The sequence below is a fragment of the Cricetulus griseus genome, chromosome 2 (assembly GCF_003668045.3).
Source record: "Cricetulus griseus strain 17A/GY chromosome 2, alternate assembly CriGri-PICRH-1.0, whole genome shotgun sequence".
Classification (NCBI taxonomy): domain Eukaryota; kingdom Metazoa; phylum Chordata; class Mammalia; order Rodentia; family Cricetidae; genus Cricetulus; species Cricetulus griseus.
This window is the reverse complement of record NC_048595.1, coordinates 453321136-453345585: the sequence shown is the minus strand read 5'-3', so window position 1 is coordinate 453345585 and position 24450 is coordinate 453321136. Positions and strand designations below refer to the sequence as shown.

General features: G+C 45.9%; 2 long non-coding RNA genes across 6 annotated transcripts in view; both read left to right on the top strand.

The window, feature by feature from the left end:
• The first annotated feature begins 404 nt into the window (after nt 1–404).
• On the top strand, nt 405–10438 carry LOC103159724. 5 transcript variants are annotated; one of them, XR_003481664.2, is made up of 5 exons: nt 405–978; nt 4433–4503; nt 6109–6260; nt 7723–8123; nt 10379–10434. It is a non-coding gene; the product is annotated as an uncharacterized LOC103159724 (long non-coding RNA). The 5 variants fall into 5 exon arrangements; XR_003481665.2 differs by lacking the exon at nt 10379–10434 and adding an exon at nt 9960–10372; XR_003481666.2 differs by lacking the exon at nt 7723–8123 and having other exon boundaries at nt 10379–10438.
• A 33-nt stretch (nt 10439–10471) lies between these two features.
• The window catches only part of LOC103159724, a 50988-nt gene continuing 37009 nt past the window's right edge, over nt 10472–24450 (top strand). The window contains exon 1 of the long non-coding RNA XR_004768770.1: nt 10472–10658. This is a non-coding gene — a long non-coding RNA (uncharacterized LOC103159724). The remainder of the gene's footprint in view (nt 10659–24450) is intronic.

Below are 24450 nucleotides of genomic sequence, written 5' to 3'. Positions count from 1 at the left end.
GTTTTCTTTATTGTTTCTAATTGTGCTTTCAAACCATGAACTGTTTGAATTGTTTCCTCCACTTGTTTGGTTGTTTTTTCTTGGTTTTCTTCAGGTTCTTTAAGGGATTAGTTTATTTCTTGAATTTTTTGGTTTGTCTTTTCCTCCATTTCATGTAATTTTTGCTTGTTTTTTTCTTCTATTTTTTAAGGGATTTTCTTGTTTCCTCTTTAATGGTGTCTATCATCTTCATAAGATCATTTTTAAGGTCCATCTCTTCTTCATCCTCTACGTTGGGCTTTAAAGTTCTTGCTGGAGTGGAGTCCCTAGATTCTGGTGGTGTCATATTGGTTTTTCTGACATTGAGTGTGTTCTTACTCTGTCGACTTCTCATCCCTTCTTTCAGTGGGTGCAGGTGGCATCTCTCTCCCTCTCTCAGGTGGAAGGCAGAGGGCTCAGGCTCAGGCAGCAGCCGCAGGACAGAGGGCAGTGGGTGGACAAGCGTGAGGTGTGTCCATACTCAGGGTGGGCCTTCTGGTCTGGACAGGTCCAGTCTTGTCCAGGGAGGGGGGTGCTCAGGCATAAGTGAGCAGGGGTTGATGGGGGAGGTTGTGGAGCAGGGCAGCGCCCAGACTCACCTGAGGCTCGGGCGCCAAACTGGAGGACAGGGCAGAGCAGACTTTTTGTTTTTGTTTTAATAAAGTAACTTTGAACTTTTCTTCTTTTTCTGGTTACTTAAGGTATAACATTAGGCTCTTTACTTGATTATATTTCTTTTCTTTGTTAAACAATATTTTTGTGCACATATGTATGTGGCTATGCATGATGTACAAGTACATGTATGTGGTTCTCAAAGACTGGACTTACATGTTCAGGCTTGGCAGCAAGTGCCTTTATGAACCAAGGCATCTCACTGAGCACTCTGTCTCTTTTCAGGTAGCTGTTTATAGCTAAAACTGCTCCTCTGAGAACATCTTTTGTGGCGTTCTGCAAGCTTTGGTATGCTGTTTCAGTATGTGTGTCCTAACATATCTTGTGTCATGTGTCATGTGTCATGTGTCGTCTTCACACATGAAACACAGCATGGGTAGTCCTCAGGGTTTGTTTGGTGGAATGTTCTGTGTGCCCCTGGGTTCACGTAGTCTCAAGGGTAGTGGAGGTCTGCGGCTCCCCCACTGACTTTTCTGTGTGAACAATCTGTTTATTGCTGCTGCTAGGGTGCTAAAGCTCCCGCTTTAGAACAATTGAAGATACTTGCTCTGTTCCAAATCTCTTATTTATATTGCCTTACCTGCCTAGGTGCTTGGAGGTTGGGTACATTTCTGTTAACAACTACTATGTCCTCTTGGCAAATTGACCTTTTATCATTGTGCAACGACTCTTTATCTTCGTGGAATTTTTACTTAAAGTCTATTTTTCACCCTAAGTATAGTGACCCTGCTGTCTTTCTGTTTACATTTGCATGGGATGAGTATTCTTTTGCTGTGTCTATCTTTATGGGACGAGAACCCATTACAGACAGCATGCATAATTGAGTGTGCGAGAGCATTTCAGTCCGTTCATCTCCTCTGTTCTTAATAGAGGTCTATGTTTAAGGAGATCATTGGTAGTAAGGACTTATAACTGTCATTTTGCTAATTAGTTGGGGATTAATTTGTAGATAATTTATTCCTTGGATTATTCTCCTGTCTCTTTTTATACTTGGAGAATCTTTATTGAAAATGTAACTCGATTCCTTACCCTTTATTGTGTATATATTCCATGCTTTTGCCTTGTTGTTAACACAAGGCTACATAAATAGTTGGATGGGTTGTTTTACACTGACAACTTTGATTGTGCACAACTCTACATATCCACTTCAATCCCTCACACACACTGTTTTGATCCCACAATTCATCTTTTATACTGTATACTCCTTGGGAATTTAGTACATTTAAGATTTCTTTATGTGAGTCTCCCCTGCATGTGTGTGTGTGCACCACCACATGCATGCAGGACCCAAAGCAGTCAGAAGAGGGCATTAGATGGTTGTCACAGGTGGTTGTGAGTCACCATGTGGGTGCTGGTAGTGGAACCCTGGTCTTCTGCAAGAGCAGCAAGTCCCCCTGACCCCTGAGCCATCCCTCCAGCCCCCGTAACAAAGTATTATAGCAATCATCTTTAATGGCTTCACCCTAAAGATGTGTGATTGGTGCCATATTAATGCAGCATTCAGGTGTTCCCGCTTTGGCTATTTGCCTAATACATGAAAGTACAAAACTCATTGGGAAACATTTTCCTTTTCTTTTAGCTTCTAGAATCCATACAGCATTTCTTGAAAAACAGCTTTTGTTTGTTTGTGAGTCTTTGGCTGTCTGTCACTTCTGAAGGCCCGGCTTCTTGTGAGTTTCCTTCCTTCGGCACTGTGTTAGTCATTTTGGTTGCTGTGGCAAATGTAAAGGAAATTCGTTTTAGCTTACTGTTCCAGTCTGCCCCCGGGGAAGGTGTGGTGCAATGGCCCAGTCCACTAAGGTGCTGAGTGGCCGCAGCTGTTGACACCACGATGGACACAATGAGTACTGACTGGTTGGGACCTGACGCCAGACTCTGATCTTCACAGGGACTTCTGCCCCAGTGGTGTCCTCCTACCTCCTGGGCTCCGTCCTGTCCCAGACAGTGCACCTGCCTTGGAAGCTCTAGCCTTGTGGGGGACATTTCAGATTCAAATCTCAGAAGGCTCTCTATGTCATCCCTCCTCCCCTCTTAAGGGTTTTGCTGACGTTAAGGAAGTCACTAAGCTTACGCATAAGCCATACTTTTAACAGTTTGGTTTCACTGAGCCTTGGGTGTAGTCTCTTTTGGATTGAATCTGTTTGGCTACCTCTAACCTTTTGTGCGTGGTTATAAAGCTTGCTCAATATTTAGAACTCCTATTTTTAAAACAAGCTTCCTGCTGCCCCTCTCCCTAGAAGTTGTATATTCTGTTTTTTTGATTGGGTCCCATAAATCTAATGTGCTGGCCTTCTTTTTGTGTTTTTTTCCATCTACGTAGGTTTTCATATAACCTGTTTTTGAGCTCTCAAATTCTGTTGTGTGATAGCAAATAGTGGTGTCAACTAATGAGATTTAGGGTCACCATAGGACAGGCTTTCTGGACATGTCCGTGAGTGCTTGTCATCTGGAGTAGCTTAACTGAGCTGGGAAGGCCCCACCCTAGTGTGGGCAGCAGGGCTCTTGGGCTGTGGTCCTGAACAGAATGAGAAGGAGAAAGCCAGCTCGAGCTCTTGGGCTGTGGTCATGGACAGAATGAAAAGGAGAAAGCCAGCTCGTGCTCTTTTCTTTTTTTTTTTTTTTTTTTTTTTTGGTTTTTCGAGACAGGGTTTCTCTGTGTAGCTTTGGAGCCTATCCTGGCACTCGCTCTGGAGACCAGGATGGCCTCGAACTCACAGAGATCCGCCTGACTCTGCCTCCCGAGTGCTGGGATTAAAGGTGTGCGTCACCAACGCCCGGCCCCAGCTCGAGCCCTTGGGCTGTGGTCATGGACAGAATGAAAAGGAGAAAGCCAGCTCGAGCTCTTGGGCTGTGGTCATGGACAGAATGAAAAGGAGAAAGCCAGCTCAAGACCCAGGTTCTTGCTCACTGCTTCCCGACTGCCGATGCAGCGGTCAACAGCCACCTCCTGTTCTGCCTCCGCACCTCATTGTCTCAGTCACGGTTTCTATTGCAGCAATGACCAAAAGCAAGTTGGGGAGGAAGGGGTTAATTTGGCCTACACTTCCACATCACTGTTCATCATTGAAGAAAGTCGGGACGGGAACTCAAACAGGGCAGGATCCTGGAGGCAGGAGCGGATGCAGAGGCCATGGAGGGTGCCTCTTACTGACTTGCTACCCATGGCTTGCTCAGAACCCTGCTTTCTTACAGAATCCAGGATCACCAGCCCAGGGATGGCATTGCCAACAATGGGCTGGGCCCTCCCCATCAATCACTTAGGTTAGGGTGTCCCTGAAGCCTGAAGCTGCAGTGCTGGGGAGAGGTTGGGGCCTAAGGCTACTGGATCCTGAACAGACTCAGAGCCTGAACTGCTGGGATTGGCCTGGCTGTGGGATCTAGCCAAGGGCCGCAGCAAGCACTAAGCCAAGGACCTTGGAACCTGGGGTTGTGAGGATTGGCCTTTGCTGGCAGGGACTAGCCTGAAGCCCGAGTTTCCAGAAGCTGCCATGATGCTTGGGACAGGCTTGAGTTTACTAGGGGCTGAGCACGAGGGTGGAGAAGACCTGGAAACCAAAGAGACAGACATGACTGGAGTCCGGAGGCTAGTCCCGGAGCACCAGTCTGGAGTCTGGTGTCATGGAGTCCTGCCTGGTGTTGCGGTTTCCCGGGGGGGGGGGGGGGGGGGGCGGGGGCTTGGAAGAAGGAGCACTGGCCTCTGCACCAGTTCCCACAGATGCCCCTTTTCCTCTCCCTCTTTCAGCAAGAAGGTCCTGGATCCTTTATTTCTATGTAACATCCTGTTCATGGAATTGTTGCCAGGTTCTCATTAAGGTAAGTAATTAAGGTGTTTTTGTGAACAAATAGTTGTGCAATTTGATGGCTTTTTTGTTTTTGCTGTTGTCGTTGTTGGAGGATACACACAGGAGAATCCTATTCCACCATCTTCTTGATGCCTTTATCCCAAAAGGATATTTGATTGAATAATTATAGATAATGCTAGCAAGGTTGATGTATTGAAAAAAAAGTTCATACATCAGTCATTGTGAGGTTTGATTAATAGGTCACATTAACAGTATCTGGGACATAGTAAATAATACATATTAATGTTTACAAGTATTTATCAATTATGTGTGCTTGATCCAGTCATGTAACTTAATGGGTCCTCTTTCATTTTAATCTGTAAAATGGCATACAAAGTTGCTATTTCTTCATTCTCTCAAAGACTGTGACTTTAGTCAGTAATTAGTGGAAAATTAGACTAAGCAAGCCAAATTTGAGTGAAAAAAAAAAAACCCTGAAGATAAAGAGGTATTTAGGAAAATGTAACAATTAAGAAAATTTCCATCCCCGCACCAAACACCTTCCAAGTCAATTGGCTGTTTCACATATTACCGAATAAACAAGCCTGTGTCCTTGACTGTCTCCAGCCCTGACTTGGCACTGGAGAAGTCCAGTCAAATTATAGAAAGAGCCTGTGTCACCTGCGGGTTAGGCTGACTCCTGTAACAAAGCCATACCCACCAGCTGATCCCAATTCCTGCTAAGAAGGAAATGCTCTACCCTGAACCTTATCTATTCTCTCTACCTCATCTCCACACCTTATGTGCCTACCTAGAACTTGGGGTAGCTAAGGACTCACCGTCCAATAAAGACAGAAGGTGGCCTCCATCCTGAGAGATGATGCCTCTTAGTATTTTAGTACGAAACTTGATATTTAGTCAGAGAGGAGGTGAAGCCAAGAGACCTGAGACCTGACCCCAGCAAATCCTGTCACAGTCTGAGGTGCAGACCATGGGCAGTCCAGAGAAGGAAGGGAAAGTCACACTCGTATTTCTAACTGGAAAACTGGTGCTCAAAATGGAATGAGACACATTTTGCTTTTGAAATAAAGACACTATATTCATGTGTATGTGTGTGTGGAAATAAATCTTTAAAGCAATAGAAAACAAGCCACTCTGGAGTGCCTGGTCATCCTAGCAGATGTTCTGTCAGCCAGTGCTCATGACCCTGGGGCTGTAGAAGACTGGGCCTCCAGTCTGCTCACAAGACCGAAGCAGTCCCCATTCAGTGAGGTACTGTCATGGAATTAGCCACCACCCTCCTGCTGGCAAACACCAGCTTTTACAGTCCCCTTTCCTGTCTCTTTATCACACACGGTGGCAATGGTGTCCACTCCTATTTCCTCTGGGGAACTGCGCCACCCTTCTGCTCTATCCGGCACTCAGCGCACACATTTGTCCATGGCCTTTGTCACCTGAACCCAAGGGCCTCAGGAACATAGCAGCCATTTCTGATAGGTCTGCTAGATACCTCACAGGAGTGTAAATGTAAGTCAAAGCCTCAGGCAAGGAATACTCCTGGAAGGCTTACTGAACTGTTTGGGGAAGGCGATTCACAAGCCTGATGAAGCTTAAATATCTGTAAATTTAACAACAGAAGTGTTACCAACCTCATGACATCTGAAAACCGCTGGCAGCATAGTGAGGCTGAAGATGGCCAATTCCCACAGAAGCTGGCAATTTCTTGGGACACCGCAGCCCCCTGAAGCTGAGGGCCGGCAGCCAGCTGTTGCTGCAAGCTGGCTCTAGGTGAGCCAACACCAAGGAGGACTTCTGGGTAAAACCACGACAGGGGCTGTCACCATCAGCTATTGTTTAATTGATGCTAATTGAAGGATTGTAACCCCTCCTCCCACTCTGAAAACTGCCACATTGCCTGCACTGAGGCTGTGGCCATGTGTGTGTGTGTGTGTGTGTGTGTGTGTGTGTGTGTGTGTCAGGGGAGGGTATGTCTTACAAATCCACTGACCATGAAATATTAGATTCATTTTCTCTCATAACATTTTATGTTAGGGTCTGAAGACGTTTTCTATTGTTCTCTGGCCCGTGTCTTCTGACAAGAAGCCAGCCAGTAACTGGGTTGTTGTTCCCCTAGATGTAGTTGTCATTGTCCTCTTGCCCATGCCAAGATCTGCTCTTTATCTTTGACTCTAAAGGCTTTGAAGATTTGTCTCAAGGAAGTAGCCTGACAGTATAATCCCCAGTGTTGTATTAAAGCTCGAGCTGCTGCTGCTTCCAGATATGACAGACAACCGTCTGCCAGGCAAAGAAATCTACAGCCCACAGCCATAAATCCTGGGCATATATAAAAGGGAGTATTGCAGATGGCAAAGGGAGCAGAAGCTGAGGGATCCTGAAAAGGACAAGGAGTCACACAGTCACACTATAAAAAATGCAGACAAGACTCAGTTGCAGGAAGACACACAACCCAGTGCCTAAAAATGGATGAGAGATCTGAATGGGAACCAAGCTAAAGAAAATCCTAAAATGGCCAATAGGCCCACGAAGATGATCCATACCTATGGTCCGCATTAGTGACCACATCAACAATACAGTGTCTGCTTGCAGGCAGATACTAAAGCCAAGTTAGTACCAGGAGGCAACACCTAGTTTAAATGACACTCAAGACATGGAACAATTCAGTTTGTATTTTTCGTCCGAGTTTCAAAGACCGTAAGAATTCTGGCAACACTACATATTAGCTAGAGGCATAATTAGTGCTGTCGTAGCTGCTGGCAGAAGTGTGTAGTGGTGACTACAGTGTGCCAGTATTTCATGAAGGTAAGCGAGCACTCACCTTATGAGTCAGAGTCTGCTACAGTTCTCATTCAAGAGAAACAGCTGCATCCTTTGAAGCCATGTTAAAAAAAAATAAAAGTATTACTGCAGAGAGTAAAAACTAGATAAAACCTAAATGTCACACAGTAAGCAGAAAACCACCCCTGGCATATCCATGTCATAAAATGCTAGCAAGTTCATAAGAGACTGAAATATTAATAATACATATAACAAACATGGAAGTCCATTTATCTGAAATCCTAGATAAGGCAAAGGTGTAGTGCCAGAATTGGATCAGTGTTTGATGTGACAGGGATAGATAGAAGGAAGGTAATCTTTGCTTGCTTGTGTGTTGGCCTACATGTGTACATATGTGCAATGTCTGGAAACCCAGGGTTGGCATCTGGAATCTTCTAATTGTTTATTTTGTCAGTCAGGGTCTCTTGAGAAAACCCAGAGCTTGCTGAGAAGACTATTGTGATTAGCCAGTTTGCTGGAGGAGTCTCCTGTCTGCCTTATAGGACTGGAATTATAGGGGTGCTACCCCAGCATCCGGGCTCTGTGGATCTGAACTCCAGTTCTGCTGCTTGCATGGCCAGCCCTTCAGCCCCTGAGACATTTCCACAACTCCTAAAGACATTACTGGATTTACATGATCGTCAACAGAACACTGGCTTGACTTTAGGCTCCACAGGTCTTAGTTTAGGGTGTGGCCAAGTATGGGCACTGGTCTGCCTTGTTGTCTTTTTTACCTTATTTTTCTATCTGTGAGTGAAGAGGACTTTATTGCTCACTCACTGGGTTGCTGTGAAGATTACATGGGCTAAGGAACAGGTATGCTCTCTGCTCTCATCATCTCCAAGTCTTTTTTCCTGAGAGAAATGAGTTCCGGTGTCCTCTAGGACCCTCCTCTTGAGTGACACCCAGTGTTTCAGCTGGATAGCTCTATCCAAGGGTGCACTTGACTCTACCACAGGAAATTACAAGCCCTGGGGATACCACTGAACAACTGAGCTTTGTGTATCTGAAATACAGGCAGAGAGCTGTCCAAGTGGCCATCTGAAGATTCTGTATTTCTGCTCCTAGACTGGGAAGCCCCAGGCACTGCCGTCAATATTTAGGGTCGTTCTTCTCAAAACAGTGCTACTGGTTTAAAAAGTGAAGCCCGAAAGTCCCTGTCCTTATTCTTTGCCTATATTCCTTTTTTTCCATCCATTACCCTTTATATCTGCTTCCTCTTTATTATGTAATACTTTCACAGGAAGAAAATATCCACCTAAGTTTTTTTTTTTTTTTTTGGATAGATAAGTCTTAAGGGTATGTTTATATTACTTTCAATTTGAGATGGGAAAGCTAAGATATTTTTATCTAAATCCAGCTCTAACATGTGTGTTAGTACAAATTTAAATAAAGCCACAGAACATTCTCAATGCCACAGAAAGAAAAGCCAAAGGTTGGTTCTTTGTGCTCCACATTTTTGAGAACACATTGTTTGGGGAGTTGGACACTTTGTACAACTGCCTGGGTGGCTTCCATGCAGTCCTGGCAGGAATTCTGACAGTCACCCCCCAGCATGACTGGTGAGGCGTCTTACAGTGAGTGCCTTTTTTCTCATTTGCACTCGGATGCTCTTATTTCTGTCTGCAAGCCTAATGCAGCTATGCAACACTCAAACTGTCCTCACATTCTCATTCCTGTATACATCATGAAACGATGGGCATATTTTTAATTTCTACTTAAAATTTCAGAATTGTCATTGCAAACGAGCTAAATTGCATTTTCTCCTCTTGCAAGGTTGAGGTGGAAACTAATGACCCAGATAACAGGTCTCCTCCCCTTTGGTAATTAGAAAGACTGTGGCTTCATTATTTAATCTCCGGGGACAGGATAAGTGATTGCACTGTATGAGTGAATAGTAGTTTACGGGTCCATTTTAATTAAAAATTTTCACCGTGTGAATGATTTGTTAAACAAATACTAACAACATAAATGCCTGAGGCCCCAGGAACTGTGTTCACCTTCTGCAAGATTAGTGTCGTGTGTGTCATATGGAAACTCATCTACCAGATCCCAACAAGAGGACATTGGTTTCTCTCTCCATAGTTGTATTTTGGTGACACGTGCATTCTCATTTTACAAAATCCCACTTCCGAAGGTTTTGTCTCAACAGAGTGAGAACAGAGTTAGGTACCCATGGGGCAAAAGAGTTGCCACTGTCAACCAAGAATTAGATGTTTAGGGGATACGCTTATCACGGAATCCTCCCAGCACTTGGAGGTGGGTGCGCCCCTGAACTGACCCACGGTCGAGCTCTCTCCCTGATGAATCTCTCAGTGTGGGACTCCTGTGACTCCTGAGGACCTTCTAGACAGTAAGGAAATTCCATCTGGCGTTGGTTTCAGCCAAGCCTTTTAATCAAACCTGAGCAGATTAAATCTGCTCTGTGAGAGAGGAGGGTGCCAATTTAGCTGTTACCAGATCGATGAGGCGAGTCAGGCTTTGAAAGGTCGTGTGGTTCCGATTAGAGAGCCGGTAATTGGGTAACTGTCTATGAACAGGACAAGCCAGAGACGTATTGATCAAGAAAGGGAAAAGTCGCACTTGATTAACCTTCCAGGTGTCAATAAGCCAGGGGCTGGTTTGAAATGTAATTTTACTTCTGTTCTTCAGGGAGAGGCCAGAAATAGCCCAGAGAGGGCCATGGATGAAGCAAGTTTTTCTAAACCAGGAACTTACCCTGACGCTCAGAAAGTATTTGGGAAAAGGGCAGGGTTTCCATCTCAGGTAAAAGATGTTTTCTTATGGAAACAAATGTGTGTAGAGATGCTGGGTTCACGTCAAGAAACACCTCACACAGCTCCCCCACTTCCGAGGGGCGTTCAGAACACTTCTTCAGCACCAGGTCATCAGCCGCTGGTCTCTGGGGTGCAGCTGGGCTTTTACTCTGTTATCCAGAAGCAAAGCACACAGGGCAAAGCCCTGTTCTAGAGCAGGCTGCCTGTCACACAGTCCCCAGCTGGGTGCCTCTGGGTTAGAAAAAACAGGCATGCACTTTTATTTATCCAGCCTACATTTTTTCTTTGACACAGTCTTTCTACACAGCCTTGGCTGTCCTGGAACTCACTCTGTGGACCTGGCTGTCCTGGAACTCACTCTGTGGACCTGGCTGTCCTGGAACTCACTCTGTGGACCTGGCTGTCCTGGAACTCACTCTGTGGACCTGGCTGTCCTGGAACTCACTCTGTGGACCTGGCTGTCCTGGAACTCACTCTGTGGACCTGGCTGTCCTGGAACTTACTGTGTGGACCAGACCGACCTCAAATTTGCAGGGATCAGCCTGCCTCTTTCTTCTGAGTGTTGGGATTAAAGGTGTGTGCACCACCACATTTGGCCCAATCTACATATTTCAATTAACTAAGAAAAGAACATTTTAACATAGGAGTTGCATGCATACTTCATGTCAGTCATTTTCACTCATGCATTCCCTCACAGCCTTTGACTCGCTCTTCCTTGCTGACCCTTATCCCCCTACGTCTTGCTCTGTCATCTTCTCCACCTCCTTCCTTAAAAGTCTCTTTGTTTCTAGTCTTATACTAGAAAACTGAGATTCCCTTTCAGGGTTCTTAGTCTTGTTAATAGAGTAATTGGAAATTAACTCAGAAGTAAGCTTGAGGACAGTTTTATTAAATTTTGAGAGAAAAATCATAGTACAAGGTAGATGAAAATCCTAGCAGCTGCCAGAAGAGATTGAGAAAAGTCATGCCTTGTGAGCGAGGCATAGAATAGAAACAGATGTCTTTCTAAGAAGGGAAAGCAGGTTACCCCAACCCACAGTCATTTATAAACCCACAGACAAGCCTCCTTTCAGACCTGAGGCCAGTGGCTTCTGTGAGCAAGCCACCATTCCTGGATGAGCATAGCTACTGCCCTCATCAAAGAAACCACTCTTCACAGCAAAGAGACCACCTCAGAAAACCACACTGGACAGGATGCAGCAATCAGATCACGGGGAGCCTGGCCCCAATACAGCTATATCCAAGTTCTGTAACTCTGGTTCAGGGAACATTGAGGAAGAGGGGGTGGAAAACTGTAAAAGTCAGAATGCCAATAAATCTGCCATGAAACAGACTTATAGAAATGGCCGCATAGAAAAGACTAGAACAAAGGCAGTCTCAATGCACATGCTGATGTGCAGGGAGAAAACCATACCAGGTCTCACCCTAGATTAAACAAATGGCCACGGGGAGAAGGAGAATTAGCCTCTCCCAGGTGTGAGCTCCCTACCTAGGTGTCCAGTGCAGAGTAGTCAGCCTTGAAACTATATACACACAGACAACCGAAGTGGACCTAGCGTGTGTGTGTGTGTGTGTGTGTGTGTGTGTGTGTGTGTGTGTGTGTGTGTGTTTGTGTGTGTGTGTGTGTGTGTGTGTATCTATCTTTCTACCTATCATCTATCTACCATCTGTCTCTCTATATATCTGTGCATACATTTATAAGCATACATACACTACCAGTGTATACATACATACAATGTAACAATAATAATGAGAAAGAGACGAGCAGCTTGAGAGGGGTGGGGGATGGGAGGGGTTGTGGTTCAGTAGCTGGTAAGAGGAAAAGGAGGGGAAGAGATGTCATTCTGTTTCATTAAAGACACTGGGTTTGTTTTTAAAAAGCACTTCCAGGAATAGAAGTGGGCTAGGGAGCTGAGGAGCGCCCCAGAAGCACCAGCCATACAGCATGTGGTCCTTTGCAGCCCCTCACACCCTCTTCCTGTTGGGATTGAAAAACTTTATAGGGTCATGCTCTATTCATTTTATGATGCCAGGGTAAGGAAGCGCTTCCGGCCTTCCCTGCAAACTAGCATTATTTGGGTTAATCCTGATTTCTTCAGTTCCTACTCTGCTGTCAATCTACCCCCATCCCCGGCAAATCTCTTGCTCTGTACCTGCCTTTTCTCCCATCTAGATACAAATATTTAAGAGTGAGTGGCTAGGGATTGCCTCTGAGAGAGAATATATGTACTTGTCTTTCCAAGCCTGGCTCACCTTGCTTAATAGAATGTCTTTCAGTTCAGTTTTCCTTCAAATTTTGTAATTCATTTTTCTTGATGGCTGAGTGGAATTCCACTGTGTATATGCGTCGTGTTTCCTTTGCCTGTTCATTTGCTGATGGACATCTAGGCTGATTCTATTTCCTTGCTGTTGTGAAAGGAGAATCAAGAAACATGGGCCTGACAGTATCTCAGACCAGCCTGTGCTATTAGCTTCCTGTTAGAAAGCAGGGAAAGTCTGTCCTTCTCTGGAAGATGTGGGTGTCAGAGATCGCTGACCCTGAGCATCAACACTGGCTTTTGAGACCCTCCACCCTCTACACTGAAACAGCCCATGAGATTTGCAGTGGGAAATGTGGGGAGAACCTTGTGGGCCTCTTTCTCACTTCTGCTCCTTCTGCAGCAGTAGCCTGGCTCTGAATTGATAAAGAATCCATCTCTCTTGGCAGGGAGGGGATGGTACGGGTGCTCTCTGGATACCAAGTACATCCCATGGGGACGCAGACCTCCAGTGCACTGTGGACACCATGCCCGCCCTGTGCTGCTAGTGATTGGGCATGCAGAGCACTGAAGGCCATCATGACAGTCCCCAGGTGTCCCTGACTCTCATCTTGTCACAATAAAAACCAAATAGGTCTGAGAGAAGAGGCAGGTTCAAGACTGATAAAACCCCAAACAATAACATTGTAATCGAAAATTTCAGATAAAGCTAAAGGGAAGTAAAGAAGTTAATGAGATCTTAACGGTTGTGTTTTTTTGTGAATTTAATGCACCCTGAGAAAACAGTGCATGTATAATATTTGGGTCTATAAACGACCCCCTTGTTTAAATGCAGCTGGGAGAGAATTGCCAGGTTGACAGATTGTGAGTATTCAAATGCCTTGAGTGGATAGTCGTCCTGTTCTGCGTGAGTAAAGGGAACATATCTGATGCTAGGTAACTTGATAAAGAAAATAGGTTTATTTCCATCACAGCCCTGGAGACTCAAGGGCCTGTGCTTGGCGGAGGGCTTTCTCGCTGACCAAGGCCCCAAATGGCACAGGAAATGGAGCCCTGTGCATCTCATTATACTCCCTCATGAGGCTTTACCTTGGTAACTCTTTTAATCGTAAATACTTCCCAGAGGCCTTTCGAAGTGTCCACTCTCTTAATACCTCACAGTGGGGATAAGCTTTCAACATGGGAACCCTTGGAGACTTGCTAAAGCCAGATGCAAACTGCTGCAGTACTTAATTGCTTTACCTTTGTTCACATTTTATTTTGACCCAAGACATAGAGACTTGGCCAACACTTGGGAAACCTTCTCAGGCATCTACCTTTGCCAGGGTACATGCTTGAACAGCTGTGTCCACAGAGACAGCCCCCTGGGATAGCACCCATGCCCCCAAATTCATCCCAATCCTGGTGGAGAATGCAGAAGCAGAGCTAAATGGTGACAGCCCCCACAGCATAGTCTCAAGTCTGTGCCTCCCCACCCCACGCTGTTCCCTGTGGACCCCTCCTCCATGCCTGGCACCGTAAGGAGCTTAGCCATGGCTCCTGACACCAGTGTTAAGTGGTTTTTCAGGGTCTTTTCTCTGTAGATCTAGCCTGCGCAGCCCAGAACAAGGATACTGGGTGCCCATACTGACACATCTTTTGACATATTACTTTCTCTAGAAAACCATCCTAAGTTTGTGCGTGTGCATGCACATGAAAATTGTGTAGAAAGCAACCGGCTTAAAGCTAGCCCTCACAACAGCCTCCATTCCCTCTCCTAGGGGAGCCATTTCACCTTGTTTATAAAACCCACCCCATGCATAAGAAAAGGCTCATAAGTTAGGCTACTTAGTGTCTCTTAACAGGGGACCTCTGATTCCAGCATGGGGGGAGGGGGACAGCTACAGACAGAGGGAGCTCCACTGGCCATCTGTGTAGGGAAGGAGTGATCAGCCCTCCCATCTCTGGCCAACTCTTGGGTCAGGACTCCGCACCAATAGCACTGTCCAAGAGCCATCAGGAAGCTGGGTCTGGCCTCTGGACTATGAGGAAATGGGCAGGCCACTCCAGGGGGAGGAAGGTAGCCATGGGTGTCTGAAGTCCACTGGGGGAAGTCTGAGTCTGTATAGGCAGTGGGGAACTCAGCAAACCTAAGGAGCAAGTCACCTACTGCAAGGGGAAGACTCTGGAGCCAGATTTGTATGCACTCGGCTCAGCAGTTACTGCTGGGCTGCCTAGTGAGCCCACCCCAGCAAGACAGAGAACAGAATCCAAGCCATTTGTGTCCCCTCTGGTAGAGCAGTGTGACATGCTTTGTCACCGAGCTAGGTGCCAATACCAATGGTACTTGTAGGAAGGGAAGGTCTGACACACAACCTGGAAGCCACAGCTTACTCTGAGCCAGGAACTCTCACAGGGTACACTTGCTTACAGGTGACTCAAGACAGCAAGTGTCCCTGTGTTCTTTCCATTCCCCTAGCAAATGGCAGCCTTTGAGTGCACTGTGCTGGTCATGCCCTCAAGGGGTTTTCCTTAGTTTGGGAGATGACTTTTCTGGTCAGTGAAGAGGGCCTGGCTTGCAGAAGCCTTTCAAAGTATTTGGGAGGCAGAAAACTCTGGATGCTTTCTTATAGTTTCAGTAATGCAGGTTACAGACCCTTCCTAATGCCATAGGTCTTTGGGAAATGAGAAGATTAGATTTTTCAAGACAGGGTTTCTCTGTAACAGCTCTAGATGTCCCAGAACTCACTCTGCAGACCAGGCTGGCCTCGAACTCAAGGAGATCCACCTGCCTCTGCCTCCCGAGTGCTGGGATTAAAGAGTGCTGGGATTAAAGGTGTGCGCCACCAACGCCCAGCATGAGCTTTGTTTTTTTTTTTGTTTGTTTGTTTTTTTTTTTGTTTTTAGCCCACCTATGTCTGTTCCAGTCTGGCTGCATCAGCTGCTGATTGCAGATATAACTTAAAGGCTTCACACACTTAACTGTTTGAGCCTCAGTTTCTCTGAAAGTTAAATAGCCAGAGCCAGCCCATCTATGTATGTCAGGTTTCACCAACTACAGTTAAAGATGATGTCATATGTCACGTGACCCTTGCCGGATGGCAGACACCTCACAATCTGACTCACTCAGTCTTCACACCAGTCCTATGAAGTAGGTATCCTTGCACCCCTTCATTTACTGAACAAAAAAGCAGGGGGAAGTGTAAAAAGCAAGTATTCATGTGTTTCTCAAAGAGTTAGTACACTAGCACAGAGAAGAAAGAAAATGCTGTCTTTCTCACGATTAGAAGATGGTCAATCTGATAATAAACGGGAATGCTCTCTCTACATTTTGTCAGGCAGGAGACTCGTCCCTGGTCCCTGGGAGCAACACAGCAAGGCCAGGTCTGGGGTGGGTTGGGGTGGGGAAGGCAGGAGGCCTCGAGGTGGGGGGTGTGGGTGTCTGAGTAGCTGCGTCGTGGCAAATAGGGTGCGCTCAGGCCTTGCTGTCCTTTGCTTCGGCTGGCTGGGGAGGAATCTTTCATTCTAACAGGCCATTGGCTCTGATTGATGGAGAAAGCAGCCTCCGCTAGGAGACGCTGACAAAGGCAATTTACCAAAGGGTGCGCACAGGAGGAATTGAGCCATGCGCTGACAAGGCGGATGGAGGCTGGCGCAGTCCCAGGGCCACTGCTGCGTGGCAGACACTTGTCAGCTCGCCGTGTAAATGTAGCAGCCACGTTGTTCCACTTTTCAGCGAGGCCCGAGATCGATGGTGAGCTGTGTGGAGGCCATCCATCACAAAGGGAGCAGGCGATGAGTCACAGGGAGACAGATATCCCCCACCCATCCCTCCAACACGCTCCCTTACAGAGTCAGAATGTGGGCTGTGATGTCCTTGGCTGTGCCGAATGGGTGTTTACCCAGGATCTTTACCCAGCGTCTTTTCTGAAGAGCAGGACATGCTAGAGAGACTGACTCAGTCCTGTCAACAGGCCTCCTGGGAGCAGGGTCAGCCCTTTCTTCCTAACATGGGTATGAGTCTAATGGCCCCAAAAACTAAAAGCTCAGGCTCTCTCCTACATACTCATGCAGCGGTTTCCATCCCAGTGCCGGGGCTGTGGAAGCCACTAGGCCGGTTGGACCTGCCTGGTCCTCATGTCTTCTCAGCCAGCAGACTCCAGGCTCGCTGGAAGCATCTTTCCTACAGGGCAGCAGAACACCTCACACACCTGAAGCAAATGTTGCACAAAGCAATACCCTGGTGTCACATCTCCTGGTAGTTTTATTTAGTTTGGCTTCATTAGAGAAATTCTCGCCATGACTCACAAAATAAAGGTTATTGTTTCTAAGTGATCAAGACTCATAGTTTGAAAAGCATTTTCCTAGCAGCCTTTTGGATCTAGTCTGCTGTGTCTATGCCCAGTGCTACCTCACTAGCCCAGGAGCTGCTCATCTTCTACCTGGACAACCACACACTGCCCCCCTCCCACCCCAGTCACCCTTCTCTGCCTTACTGCCCCCCCCAGGGTGACAGATGATAGGATCTGATAATCATGTGCTTGTCACTATACTGCTTAGATGTTCTGAACTCTCAAGTGGTTTCAGATGTTTTTTTATAGCACCTATGGGCCACAAACTAAATGGCTTCCACTTCTCAAGCTTTGTCCCCAGCTGTCTCTTCATTCCTTTCTTTAAGGTAGTCCCACTGAACTTGAATGACCTTGAACACATCACACTCTGTGTTGGACCTGAGTCTTGTATGTCATTCTTGCCTCTGTTTGAAGCACCCTTCCCTGTCGCCCCCTACCACCCTATTTCTTTCCTGTCCGTTTAGCAAGATGTCCACAGTGAGGAAACACGAGGCATCAGAGATTCTTGGCGCAATGCAGGAAGACTCCAAAGACTGAGTATTTAGGAAGGAATATTGGGGGGGACATTTTCATGGGCTACTGACTTGCATGGCCCTCATACCTGAAGAGGCTTAGTTGAGAGCACACTGCTTCACCATAGCACGCATCAGTGTATAGATACTTCTGCCCAGCACTAAGTCCATGACCTCATGAGGCCAGAACACCAAGCTCCCGCCTGCCAAATGCTAGCTTAGCTTCTGCTTCCTCCAGACAGCTGTACACCAAGGAGGGAGCATTTACCTAACACATCCTGTCACTGGTCACTCCTGTCATCAGCCAGAGCCAATGACAGAAAGAGAGGACTCTGGATCCCTGGTATCCTTGCCTCAGAGTGGCCTGCGCTACAGTACAGTCTATACATTAGCACTCTGGACACCAGGCTCAATCCAGGGCCTATCAACATTGCCTTCTGCTTGGCTTTCTTCTGCTCTGTTCTCCTCCCTCACTGGTCTTCTTTGGCAAGCATCCCCAATAAGTCATTCAAGTAAACCTGCTTAGGCTCTGCAGCTAGATCACTTGAACCCTGGCAGCTCACAGCCCTCTGTTCTTGGTGCAATGTGATATTTACATGCCTAGGTGACAGAGGCCAAGCAGCTGTACTTAACCAGAGGCAAAGCCGGCATGGTTTTTGTCATGGGCAGATAATAGATGGTACAGCTTCATGTGAGCCCTTTGGTTCCTTGTTGGTGGCCGAGTGGTCCTAATTTCCCGGTACTACAATGGACAGCTAACCCACAACAGCACTGTTTGAGCTAATTAGCTGGAAACACTCTGAACCTCCCAAACAGATGGCAGATTCATATTACCAGATACTTGGTCAAGGGCCCTCACCGATTCCTATATCTAAGATGGTTCATCCATCCTGGGCCTTCTAAATGAGCAGATGTGGTATGTACTGGAGCAAAGGCATGATAATAAAGTTATAAGAATATCTTCTCCATCCGTCTCCTATCCCTCTCCTAAGAGCCCTGCAGCTCTTCACAGGCTTAACTACACTGGGAGAGGCACATGCCCAGACACTTAGTGAATTACTGGTCTTTGGCTCCCAGAATGGCACTGCAGCCTGTGAATCAGTGTGGCCATCATCGGAAAGTGATGCTTTGGCATAATTTCCTGTTTTGGTCCTCATCCATTTCACAAAGTATACGATCACTCCATCCTGTTTCCCAGGGTCCCACCGTGTGGTTAGAATAGGTGAAATTAGTCAGAATGACTACACTGGCTCTGTCTGGCCAAGTAAGTTATATTTTTTCAAGTGGGACTAGAAAAAGTCCTCAGAATAGTCCCCATTTCACCAAGAATAAAAACAGACAAAATGATCCAGGAGTGGAGGTGCATGCCTGTGATAGCACAGGGGAACCATAAGCAGGAAGACGGTGGGTTCGAGACCACTGTATCTAAAACAACAAAATTAAATAAAAACAGCAAACTTGGTGATTCCGAAACCCCAGCTGTAAAGCATCACCTTACTCTGTGTGGTTAGCATTAGCCTCGTCACACAGATGAAAACCCCAAGCTGCAGAGAGAGAGGAAGGGGTGTGCCTGGAAAGCCCCCCACTTCTCAGATCTAGACCTTCACCTTCCTTCACAGAAGTGCCCAGCAGTCAGGCTGTGTGTGTGTGTGTGTGTGTGTGTGTGTGTGTGTGTGTGTGTGTGTGTGGCCTCGGCCCCAGCAGACAGTCCATCATGAGTCTTTTACCCCTGATTAATTTCTAACAAGAGCAGTGCTGAGGGCCCCTCCTCTTAATCGACATCATTATCGTGGGTCACTCCACTCCGTACTTGCCTTCTGCTTGAAGACTCATTTATGGGGCCTGCGATGAATTGTGGCATAATTGTCACTAATGCATAATTAATGCATGCTGATTCAATTAGTCACAACACCCCACACACAGTTTTTCTTGCTAAAAATTTACATTTATATTAGAAAATTTATAATACTGTGAGAAGGGAATAAAAAAAATCCCCCAGAGCTCTCACAACCCACTTCCCTTCCTTTCCTTCTATCAGTTGTGTTTTCTCAGCTCTCAAGTGCTGCAGGGACAGACATAGGGACACCTGCCTGCAGTGGCTTGGAAGGAGCTATCCTCGCCCAAGTCAGAAGTCAGCCTGTCCGCCTGGACACTCCTCGTCATGCCCACACTCACACAGCACTCTCTTCGTGTTTCTAATTTTCCTGAGTGTCTCTTTGGCAGTGTTTTCTTTCACACAGAGGCCACTCGCTCACCTCATACTTAGAAGTATAAGACTTTCCAGTCCATCTTTTAAAATCTTAATTAGTTCTCCCTCCCCCTGTAAGTTCTTTGACAATTTCATACGTGCGCACAGTGCATTCTGTCATTCTCTCCCCATACCCTGTTTTAGTCTCCTCCCACTATCAGCTTCTCCTGCCTACCTGGACCTCTTCTGTATTCATGATGATTGCTTTTATTTTGTGGCTCGTTTAGTTTTGCCAGGCCCATCAGTGTGACCACTGGATTGGAAGTACCCATTGGAACCTGGTACGGTCATCACGGCAATACCTCTGAAGGAAACCTCTGTCTTTATCAGTAGCAAACAGTTGAGCACTGAGGAGTGGGACCCCAGAGACCTCCCCCACCTATGCCTGGCTGTCCATGGACCCATTCTTGTGTGGACTCGGGACAGTCATCTGCAAATGTTGAAACTTCATGTTAGAAGCATTTTTGTCTTGCCCACAAGATGGGGTTTCCGAGCTGAGCACTCAACTGTCACTTATTCTTAGGGCCGTGTACAGCCGAGTCTCTTCATTCACTGCAGTGCATTAGAGAGACAGGGCTGTCTGACTAACACAGTGGTGATTGGCTGTGGCTATAAAGATATCTATTTAGAAGGTGGTTTGGTGTTACATCAATTTAAATAAGCAACAGAATTAAGTCCCCTCTTGGGGACAGTGACTTTCCGCACTATAGGTTCTTTTTAGTGAGTTTACAGTACTGGGTATGGATTCCCCTCTTAGAGTGAGCCTCAAATCAGATCAGAAATCTGTCCAACCCATCCCTCTTGTTTCAGTTTCCTTCTTCCCACTCACTTTCTCTGCTGTTGCCAGCATCTGTTGTCTTAAAGCAGTCATGAATATTGCCCTTAACAGAGAATTATGGGTGCTCCCTACCTTGATAATCATAGACTCTTAACCCTTTGAAACTGTAAGCCCCCAATAAGCTTTTTCTTTTATAAATTGCTATGGTCATGCTGTCTTATCTCAGCAATAGAAAGATACTGAAGACTGAACTCAGTGTGGTGAGTTGGGGTTTTGTCTTGGCAGGCCTGACTATGCTGTTTTCAGTGGGGAACATGGAAAGCTTTGGGAGTTTTGTCTAGAAAAGTGGTTGACAACTTTAAATGGGATTAATAGGCCATCCTAGTATGGAGGACAGCAGTACCGAGAGCAGTGTGGGCTCTGGAGGACCAGCTCGAGAGGTTTCAGAGAGAAACAGTATTAGCAACTGGGCTAGAGAATATTTTTGTGATACTTTGGCAAATAATGTGGTGCTTTCTGCCTTTGTCCTAAAAATTTGCCTGAGGCAAACTGAAAAACAACAGATTAATAGGGGGAACAGATTTCAAGACAGCCTAATATTGGCTCTGTTGCATGGTTACTAGTAATTACTTTTTTGTTGGTCTATAATGAAAAAGAGCATGTAAGGCACAAAGAAATACAAAGTGTATCGTGTAGAGCCAAAAAGAACCCTGGGAAATTTAATGTTGTAGCCAATGCTTGTACTAAAAAGACAGGAGAGACCCATGGGAAATGGAATGAAGGGCAGTGTGTCCTCAGGGTGAGACCCCCATGCATCTAAACTTCCAACTTGTGAAAAGAAAATGCCTGAGGAACTTTCTGGTCCTGAAAGGCAAAGGGAAGCCTATACAATGTGAGCAACCCCACTTGGCAGCTCTTTCTGGTTTTGGAATCATGAAGGATACATAAGGAAAGGAGTTGTGGAATCTTCCTCTGTGATTAAAGAGAGTTGTTGGGGCCAGTGTGTGGCAACTGAGACCCTACATGGAGGCCCTGAGAGGCCATTGTGTGAAGCTCTGATGGGGAATGGATCCCAACCCAAGAGGGAGAAACACATTGTAGCCAACAAAACCTGAAGGGAGGCTGGAGCTGTCAGACACTGTGATATCAGACACGGAGCTACAGAATTTGGAGGGCCCTGCTGCGTTTAGGTCTTGGCTTTGGCCCAGTGTTTTCTCTCTATGTCCCCATCCCTCCATTTTGGGATGGTAATATATGTTCTGTGCCTTTAGATTTTTTATTTTGTGCCTTTTTATTTTGATTTTAATGGGGCTATAATAAGGGAGTACTCTGAGTCTCAGAAGAGACTTTGGACTTTTAAACTGTGTTGAGACTGAAAGAATAGTGGGACTTTTGACTTTGGATTTTTAAATTGTGTTGAGACTGAAAGAATAGTGGGACTTCTGGAGCTGGACTAAACACATTTTATGTCATGTTATGTCCCTGGGAGGGAGGGAGTGGAATGTGGTTTGACTGATAATGAAGGCCCATTTGTTTGAATACTTGGTCCCTAGTTGGTGGAACTATTTGGGTTAGTAGGTGTGTCCTTGTTGGATGAGGTCCATCACCAACTGTCTCTCATGAGCTCTCTTCATGGTGCCGAGCCTCAACTTGTTTGCATGGCGCCTTCAGCTGCCACTGAGGCTGCCACTGAGGCTGCATCTTCACCAATGGCCTCTCCTGGCCTCTCACAGGGCCAAGCCTCAGCTGCTCTCCATGACTCCTTCAAAACCAGCACCAAGCTAAGCTGCCAGCACAAAGTACAGGTCTTGGCTGCTTCTGGAGCATAGCTTGTGTGTGTGCTGACCCCGAGCAAACACTTCCTAGAAGATTTCACCTCAGTGCTGCTGGTCTCTTCTTAATCACTGCTAATTTCTTAGCTCTAGCTTAACCAGCATCATTGCCCTCGGTAATGAAAAGATTTCATTTCAATGTTGCCAGTCTCTTGTTAATCACAGCTGATTCTTCAGCCCCAGCTGACAGAAACAACAGAATCTTTATTCAAAATAGGATACAGCCCTGATAGTCTTTAAACTTCCCTCTGAAAATCACGAGCCAGGCCTCTAACTTCTGCATTGCTCTTAACATGCTCATCTTCCAAGCTTCTAAAGAATGGCTCACTGAACTCTCAATGCTTCATGGCTCTTCTAGCTCAAACTTCCAAAGTTCTTCCATGGTCAGATTTGTCATAGCAATGCCCCGTTCCTGGTACAAACTTGTGTTAGTTAGGGTTTCTATTGCTGCCACAAAACACCATGACCAAAAAGCAAACTGGGAGGAAAGGGTTTATTCAGCTCCACATCGCTGTTCATCATCAAAGGAAGTCAGGACAGGAACTCAAACAGGGCAGGAACCTGGACTCAGGAGCTGCTTACTGGCTTGCTCTCATGGCTTGCTCAGCCTGCTTTCTTATAGAACCCAGGACCAGCAGCCCAGGGATGACGCCACTCACCATGGGCTGGGCCCGCCCCATCAATTCTAATTAAGACAATGCCTTACAGCTGGATCGTATGGAGGCGTTTTCTCAATTGAGGGTCCCTCCTTTCAGGTAACTACAGCTTGTGTTGAATGGTTGTAAGACTAAGCCAGCGCAGCTATACTAGAGGCATAAGTTACATACGATAGCACCCATGTACTAAATTCTCAGTGACAGTTTGGGCATGGTGTACAGCTAGTTAGCCACCATACAGAATGAGATCTAGAATGTCTCAGAAATGCCTGGGGAATCCACCGGCTAATTTTCCCTTCTCCATGGGAAACCACTTCCTGGTCTCCATCACCGTAAATGGCATTACCTGGTAAAGTACAGCACTCTATCTTTAATGCAATACTGTCTTCTGACCAAGACTTCTGTATACAGCAGATTGCTGTAACTGGGGATTTCTTTGGTCATGGTCCCTATATTGACTGCCTATTAGAGTTTACAACAATTTGACGTAAACTCAGTGTCCTGAAGAATCTGTACCTGTTCCAGCTTCTAGCGTACGTTGTGTTGCTTGGCTCACAGTCCCTTCTTGTGTCTTCAAGGCTTTCTGGGTCTGTGTTTTAGTTACATCATGGCTCCTGTGTTTTAAGAACCCTGGTAATTAGATTGGACCCACTAGGTAATCCAAAATAATCTTTCCATGATGATGCCTTACTTGTCAATTACAGAGTCTCTTTTTATTTCTATTTTATTTTTGTTTTTTGTTACACACAGTAACAAATTCACAGACTCTGTGAGTTAAGTTGAAGATGTCTTTGGCAGGGTGTTATTTAGCTGAACTTAGCTTTCCCCTATTCCCTGTTACAGAGCGGGTCCTTTTCAACTGAGTGCAATTTTTTCCTGCAGGGGATATTTGACAATGTCTAGAGACACTTTTGATTGTCACAATTGAAAAGGGTGTTCCTGGTGTTTGATGGGTTGAGGACGAGAATGCTGGTAAACAGCCCTCAATGTACAGGACAGCAACACACAATGAAGGATTATCGATCCCCAGATGCCAGTAATGCTGAGACCAAGGAACTGTGTTAAAGTGAGGGCCTGGTTCTTAAGGAGGTTTGGAATTGTCTGCTGTGGAACACAGCTTTTGGCCTCAGGTGGATGTCTCTGCAAAGCTGTCTTTAGAGTCTGGAAGGGAAATGAATTTGGTCCTAGAGTTAGTGCCAGCTAAACCAGAGGTGGGGAGGGGGATGGATGTGTGGGATACAAACAATTGTGACTGAAAGTACTTCTCCAGTCTGCCTCCCCTCCTGTACTCCTACTTGAAAATATTATTTGGGATGGAACCCTGAAAAGACATGGGGCGTTCCAAAGAAGGGGCAGTTGCCCATGATTTTATGCCTGTGACTAAGGCTGGAGGAAGTCAATGAAACAAATCCTCTAGACCTGGGTGCACACACAGTCCACCCCACAACCTAGGGTCAAGAAGCATTAGAGATGTAAATACTTAAAGCTGTGTGAATATTTAAAGTGATGTCAAAAGGTCTCCATAGCAATGAAAACAGAAACAGAACAAGGATGAGAAAGTACTCTGTGCGCTGGTATAATTCGGGTTGATTGTTTTTATGTTGGACTGGTGAATGTGTTCTTTATATATTAAAAATGATTTAAAGTTTATTTTAATTCGGTTAAAATGTTTAAAAGATTTGGAACTCCTGTGCTTGTCACTATCCAGCCCATCTTTATAAATGAGTTTCCTTTGCTTATAACCCTAAGAA